This window comes from Protopterus annectens, chromosome 8.part0, assembly GCF_019279795.1.
Source record: "Protopterus annectens isolate FY-2018-M chromosome 8.part0, PAN1.0, whole genome shotgun sequence".
Classification (NCBI taxonomy): domain Eukaryota; kingdom Metazoa; phylum Chordata; order Ceratodontiformes; family Protopteridae; genus Protopterus; species Protopterus annectens.
In genome coordinates, this window is record NC_056741.1 from 523182383 (window position 1) to 523190896 (window position 8514).

Below are 8514 nucleotides of genomic sequence, written 5' to 3' on the forward strand. Positions count from 1 at the left end.
CTCTGACAGACAAATGGATGCTATATATGGCAGTTAAGTGATATCTGTAGTTAAGGGTGTAAAGTGTGCCACATGACTCGCTCACACATATTGTTCATTTCTCTTTCAGGGAGATGGCCCACCAACATAATCCCTGTTACACAGCAGCAGAGGTACAGGAAATCCACCACAGCCTGGTGCAGCACTACTCCCTGCTGTTTTCCAGAAGCAGCCAGCACCAGCATGATCAGACTGCACTGTGGCAAGATCTTGTTCATCGGGTAAATGACATAGGCATGCATAACCGGACATATGAGGAGGTACGCCATCACTGCAGTGATTTAATTAGACATGTCCGGCGGTGTGCGTCTGATATACATAGGCAACAGCTTGCCACAGGTGGTGGGGTGGCCATTCATTCCCCCCCCTCACCAGAGTGGAAGAGCTGCTCCTAAGCATGGTGGCTCCTGGCCAACAACAGCAACTGCAACAGACATGTGCTGTCATGGAGGCCGGAGCCACCCAGCATGTTGACATGGAGCGTGCGGGTAACATGCCCTATCTTTAGACTACTGTTACCTGTATTGTTAGATTATGCATATGTGAGATGTGTACTGTGTTTAGCAGTTGTGCTGCCTAGTGTTGTGCAATACTGATATTTGGAATATTATCTGTACACCTGTGACTGTCGACTGTTGTTCTACTGTAGTTTAGCAAACCCACAGTAGCAATGCCACAATTGCGGCCACTGACAAACTGTCTCATATTCTTGTAGGTCCCCTCTGGTGTGACAGCAGGGCAGACAATCCATGCTGGTGAATGTGTTATAACTTTAATATTGGTAATGAAATGTGCATGTCATAGGTGAGGTGTAGGCCATGTATACGTAACACACCTACGCATAATGCATGCTGTGCATGTTTGCTGTGAGACGTTGCACATCTCAGTAATGTCAGTAGCTGCCTCAATCACATGCAATACACAGAGCATCAGACACACTTGTGGCAACACCGTACTGCACATTGGATAGGCATAGTTGCTGCACATGTACACAACATAACACGTTTGTCATACGCAGTACACCTCAACATGCTACACATGGAGTAACCACACAACCACTGTAAGGTCACACTTCAGTATCCCACATGTCATCCACACAGCACACATGATATACCTGAGGGGTAAAGGCCTATCATGGGGCTGTGCAACACTCTTCAACACATAACACAGTCATGTTAGGCAATGCTCCTTATTGGGCACCTCACACACCCATGTACAAAGTGGCTGTGTAATTGTGAATGTAGCCACGGCACTGCAGTTCAGGTACGGCATGCTAGGCGGTGGTCTGTCACACATTAGTAGCCTTGAGTGACCACATGATGGCGCATGGTACTACACCCCATCCAGTTACAGTTACCACAGTACTACGCATAGCAGTCATTGCTTTGCACCTCAATGTTGTGTGTGTGCAAACATATGCACCTATACACAATATGCATAGCATGTTGTGTGTGTGCAAACATATGCAACTTTACACAATATGCATAGCAGTCACCATCTGTACAAAGTGACACATATATGTCCTGGAATGCTATTGGGTGTATAGGTCACATGACACACATTGGATATGTGTGATGTTTAATGTTGCAGTCATGTAGCATGTCATGTCATGGCTGGCACTGACATATCTGCAATATGTCCCACACTCACCATAACCACTGTACAATGGCCATGTCGAGCATTGCTATTCCATCACGTATACATGCACCACCCATCCCATGTGTGTACATAGCATGCATGTGCTACACCTGTGCCCACAATTATCTGCTACAGACACAGTCACTGTAATCAGACATGGAAATCTATTTGGCACACAGATAACACATGCAGCCATGGTATGTATACCTATGAGTGATGGTGCACAGGACATTGCAGAGCTTATAATACTTGCACAGCAATGTTGTGTCCTTGTACACATTGTGTTCCAGGATGTAGCCAATCACTGAACAACTACACACATGCATCAAAGCCATGTATACTGTTATTAAATAGTGCTGTCTACACTCGCACTGCATGGTCTTGAGCAACACATATTCTGCATGCTGACATGTGTGAGGTCACTGTTTGCCTTGTGATACTGTCACCCACCTTCAACCACTATTGAGTATGTTTTGGATTGCTGGTGTGTGTGTTTATCTGCTATAGTGAGGAGTGTATTTGTGTGCATGTGTGCATGTGTTCATGTGTTCATGTGTTCATGTGTGCATGTGTTCATGTGTTCATGTGTAAATGTGTGCATGTGTTCATGTGTTCACATGTTCATGTGTTCATGTGTGCATGTGTGCATGTGTGCATGTGTGCTTGTGTGCATGTGTGATAACATCATGTACAGATTGCAAAGTGTGTTTCCTGTCTTCCTCTCACAGGTGCTGAGGTTGGGTTGGCTGAATTCAGCAGGGAACCTGAAGTCACTGCCACAAATAGTGGAGATAATGATACATGTATTGTGGCACAGGCAGGTTTGACAGGGTCTGTCGTTGGTCCACCAATCGACAGTACACAGCTTTCCACCCCATCTATGTACACATTCATACTGTCAATACATCCCTCATCACCAATGGCCTTAGCCGAGGGACAGCATACAGTTGGCATTGACCAGGATAGTGTGGTATCCATGGCACATGCATCCCCTCACAGCAGCCATACCCAGATTCCTGGAATGGTACCACATAGTCAGATGTCCAGGGGTTCTCGTGGGAGCACCGCTGGTCATAATGCCCCTGGCAGACGTGCCCCCACAGGTCTTACAACCTCAGGTATGTTCTGGGCTGTAATGCAGGCACAGGTACGTATGGAACAGTACACCAGACAGGGACTAAGGGCGCAGAGGGCCCATAACACCACTATCAATGACAGTATCCGTGACCTTGCTGGTGCCATCCGTAATTACACTAAGGTCATTGATAGATGTTGGGGGGAGACATTAGATGCCCTACACAATGTGTTTTCCATGAGCCAGGACCATGCGGGATGGTTGAGACATCGATGCGGATGTATGCCAGCAACATCAACGGCTGACAGTCGTCGCAGACAACCCACAGATCACAGCCACTCCCGTAGTGGCAGTACCAGCTGGCCTGTCAATTGACCATCCTAGTAGACCACGTGCACGTGGCTCTGGCCAGTCCCAGCAGGGACATGGGTCCAGTCGACATACCTCTACCTCTGATAGTATCCAGTCAGGCTTGGTACCCGATACTGTCCGTAGCACCCCTGCCAGGCACAGGTACCGTGTCCGTGCCCAGAGACAATGATCTGTACAGCCTGGCAGGTACAGTCTGTGGCTGTTCCACAACCTTCCATATATGGCAGCCACATGGTGGAGCTATGTGCATGCAGACACACACACATAAACCAAACACCTAGGGCTCACACATACACACACACATTACATCAACAAACATTGGTCCATGCTGTACTGTTGTCCCTGACACACACACACACACACACAGACACACACACACACACACACACACACACACACATACATGTCGATTGGATGGGTCAATGTCGGGGTCTGGCAAACCAACAACACACCCTGTGCATATGATGAAACCCGTGCCACCTCCTGTCATCTGTAACATTGATGCAGGAACAGGCTAACATGGTGCTGATGCACAGGGTGACATTATAGCAGTGTAGCAATGTTAGCATGTTGTCAACAGGAAAGTGTAATGATATCCTTGTAGGTATATCTGAGCAGGCATGATGTATCAAAGCTATGATTGTCAGTGTAGTATTGTTTACACCAGTGTTAAGTCTGAGTATGTATTGTCCATCCATGTGCCACTTGGCTGAAGTGTATAGTGTTGCCAGCATGTGTTAGTGAGTGGACAATATGTGTGTGATGTTTGCAGTACAGATTAGCAGGTGTACATCTGTGAACATGGTGGGGGTGCACTGTCTGCATGTACGTGCATAGTGGACACATGGGACGTGTGACATACCCTATATTACACAGTGTTAACATCTAATAGTATCTCTCGGTGGCCAGTATGCATTCTACTACAGATATGTTCTAACATGGGTACACATGTGTGTATGACAAGGTTTGACACTATGCTGTGGGTGATACTGTTACTATCTGTCAATGTTTTGCATTCTGGTAGTATACACAACCTCAACAGCCTGACTATAACCAATCATTAGATGATGTCCTGACAACTGACACACAAATGTAGGGAACTCAGTAACAGTTGGATCCTTCTGGTACTATACTATAACAGTAACCAGTGGCATTGACCGCCACCTGTTCCTGGGACCACACCTGTTTGGCATATAGCCCTCTTAGGTACATGTAAACACACTAGGGATATGTCCAGCCACATCTGGAAATGCATGCATTGGCCTACAATGCATTCTCTGGAAGGGACACATATCCTACACAAGGGTATCATACAAACAGATACCTGTTGTCCAACACATGCTGTATAGCTTTAAGCCAACTATAGCATAGTCATCCACATTTACTATACATTGTATCCCGACAGTACCACATAGGTGGTAACCCCAACATGTATGTCGGGTACCAATGTGCACATACAGCCAAGTGTTATGTCATCTGTCCTTTGGTATCCACATATCCAAAGGTATTGTGAAGTCCCTCGGTGTATCACATCAGAAATTAGGGGCCTATATGCATATCCACAAGGCTGTTGTACACCTATAATGACTGTCCATTATTGCCAGACTTTGTTGTGTATGAACATGTCTGACATATACCCCAGGCATGTACCCTCACACACTAGTCTATAGAAACTGTCATGGGTGTGTGTGACACAGATGACCTTGGCCACAGATCACTACAGTGGCCGGCCTTGTCACATACATACATATGTGACTTACAATCTGAGAAGCAGCGGTACAATCTGTCAAAGGTAACAAATGTATTCATGTAGTATGCAGGCTTCACACCTATGTACTAATTGAGATCACATGTACATATATTCATTTGCCACACAGATACCTGATGTGTGCAATGCACATACTGTTTTAATCCTGATATGTCATACCGTAGTAAAAGCAAAACCCACACCACATTGACCAACAGTGTCATACATACACACTCAGCAATTGCAGGAGTCAAACCCCTACCTAACTATGTTATGACACTAGAGACATACGCATTAACACAACGCGCTATATGCTTTACTGGGGTTCGCATTTCCACTGCTAGATTTGTAGGATGCTGACATCATCAGACTTGCCAAAGGGGAATATACCTCTTTTAAGGTGTTTCCCTAGTCTCCAAAAAGGGCATTTCTCTCAAAGGAAGTCATACACACACACTCAGCAACTGCAGGATGCAAACCCCTACCTAACTATGTCATGACATTAGCAACATACGCATTAACATGACGTGCTATATGCTTTACTAGGGTTTTCATTTCCACTGCTATATTTGTAGGATGCTGACATCATCAGACTTGCCAAAGAGGAATAAACCTCATTTAAGGTGTTTCCCTAGTCTCCAAAAAGGGCATTCCTCTCAAAGGAAGTCACACAGACACATACACCCCTACACACACAGCAACTGCAGGATTCAAGCTCCTACCTAACTATGTTATGATACTAAAGAGATACACATTAACACGACGTGCTATATGCCTTATTCGGAGTTTTCATTTCCACTGCTGTATTTGTGGGACACTGACATCATCAGACTTGCCAAAGAGGAATTTACCTCTTTTAATGTGTTTTCCCAGTCTCCAAAAAGGCCACTCCTCTCAAAGGAAATCACACACACACACACCCACACTCAGCAATTGCAAGATTCAAACCCCTACCTAACTATGTTATGATATTAGAGAGATACGCATTACCACGACATGCTATATGCTTTAGTGGGAGTTTTCATTTCCACTGCTGTATTTGTGGGACACTGACATCATCAGACTTGCCAAAGAGGAATTTACATCTTTTAATGTGTTTTCCCAGTCTCCAAAAAGGCCACTCCTTTCAAAGGAAATCACATACACACACACACCCACACACAGTCAGCAACTGCAGGATTCAAACCCCTACCTAACTATGTTATGATACTAGAGAGATATGCATTAATACAACATGCTATCTGCTTTATTGGGTGGTTTCTTTTCTCCTGCTATATTTGTAGGATGCTGACATCATCAGACTGGACATGGTAATGTGTGTGCACTTTGTTTTATGCAATCCCAGGAATGAACCATGTGGGTCAGCAGGTGTTAGCTTGAACAGGACTCCACAATTCTTAGCTTGTGTGATCTATTTGTGGACAAATTGCCATTCCTTCATATGACAATACATATTTATGCACGGATTGATGATTTTGCGGATATGACATGTGTCTGGGATGTTGATAAAGGGCTATTCAAAGTCTATGTGGGATGTGTGTAGCTCCTTTCAGTGATGTATGTCCTGGGTGGCTGCCTTGCAAACAGTCTAGCAGGTTTGGGAACCCTGATCTGCCCATGAACATACCACAGTTGGTAGGGTTGTGTGTTTGTCGGCTTCCAATAGCTCTGTTTATGACTTTAATCATAATGGACTCCATGGCCTTGCAGATCAGACTTCATAGGCTTATATGACTATAGTTCCCATGGTCTGTTGTGCACCAACACTTGTGGGGTGTGCCATATGTTGCTGTAATACATTCAACAGTTTCAGATCCTGTAGAGAGGGTGAGGCTCAGCAGACTGTTCAGGTGCAGAGTCTGTTTGTTCTGTAGTTCACTCATGACACATATAGGGAAACAATATAATCCAATTGATGCCATGTTTTCAGCTTTGGGAGGAGCTGTTTACCCATTCTACATGTGATATCTCCTGGTATGATGATAGGGCCTTTTGTCAGTGGGAGGTGGGTATGTATATATGGGCCTGTCTGACAGGATGTCGGCATTGTCAGTCAGGTACAGTTGGCCCTGACTCAGGACATATATGAGTGTACATTGCTATTTATGACATAGCTGAAGGAGGTGTCATGGTTCTGTCTGGACTCCTTCGCAGATAATCTTTCCAAAACACCGACAAACCTGAGCACTAAACCCGTTATACTCTTTTACACACTTAACACCCTACTGATCCTTTGTGATCAGTCAACAGAGTATGTTGTCATAATATCCTGGCATGTCCATAGGTCGGTGTCGTGCATACTCTCCAGTCCAGCTGGTGAATATTGGAATTTTGACGCAATGTTACAACTGCCTTATGTACACAGACAACCCTCTCCTCCTCCCAACAAACTCAGATATATGTGAGAGATGCAACTATATAGACATACAGGAGGCTGAGCTCTCTCGACCCATGACTGGCACAGTCTATCAGGTGGTGAAGGTAACCACACACACCACAAATCCAGTCTCACATAGACCTATAGCGACAGCAAACAAAATACATTACCACACAAAAACATACTCGGAGGCTCTAAATAAAATCTGCCTAAGCAGCAGAGACCTCCAAAGCAGACACCCAAACAACTGCTACTCCACAACAATACCCACATATTACATAGTTCACAAAGTCAGTGTGCCACACAGTCACTGCCCTTAGGGCTAAACAACACACCTAATACACTTGTAATAGGTGACTCTTATTGTCAGACACACTGACGTCCCACTCACCAGGCTGAACAAGGAGAAGGTCACTTTGAGATATCTGTCAGGTGCCAGGATCCGCCACATAACACATGCACTCAGGTCACTCCAAAGCAAGTACAAATATGGCGCCATCATTGTCCATGCTGGTGTGAATAACCTCAGACATTTGTCCCTGGACTACATGACAAGAGACATAGAGGAGCTCTCTGATCATGTAGCCCAGGCCAGTATGACCCTGACCTTGTGTAGCATATTTCCCTCACCAAGAATGATGTCACAGTATACAGACAAACTGATCACTTTTAACAGTTGGCTAACATATTGGTGTCATTCAAAGGGGATCCAGTGTCTGTCAGCCTGGGATGACATGCTCAACATGCCACGTAGCTTCGCTATGGACGGCTTGCACCTGTCACTCCTGGACTTTCGAATACTGGCTAAGGCTCTTGCCACCCCCATAGTGGCTTTTTTAAGCGAGGCTCAAAAGACAAACCCACCTCCATAGACGTTACAAGGTAAAAGAAACTAAGGGTAATGCTGCTCAACACCAGATGTCTAACCCTCAAAATGCATGCACTCAAGACTCTCCTCAGTATGGAGAATGTCGATATCTGTGCAGTAACAGACACTTGGTTCAGGGTCCTGAAAGCACACCAGCACTACCAGGTTATACTTCATACCTTGCTTTTCGGCCACAAGACTTGGACCGGCCAAAAAAAATAGGGGGAGTATCCGTATACAACACAGATACACACACCTCCAGGTTAGTAGCACTGCACGAAGCATCAGAGACCATACATGTGCAAAACTGCCTTTCAGTTTGTAGCCTGCTACAGACCACCCTCCCAAACTCAGGAACCCCACTCGGCTTTCCTGGGAACACTGGAGAATATGAAGGT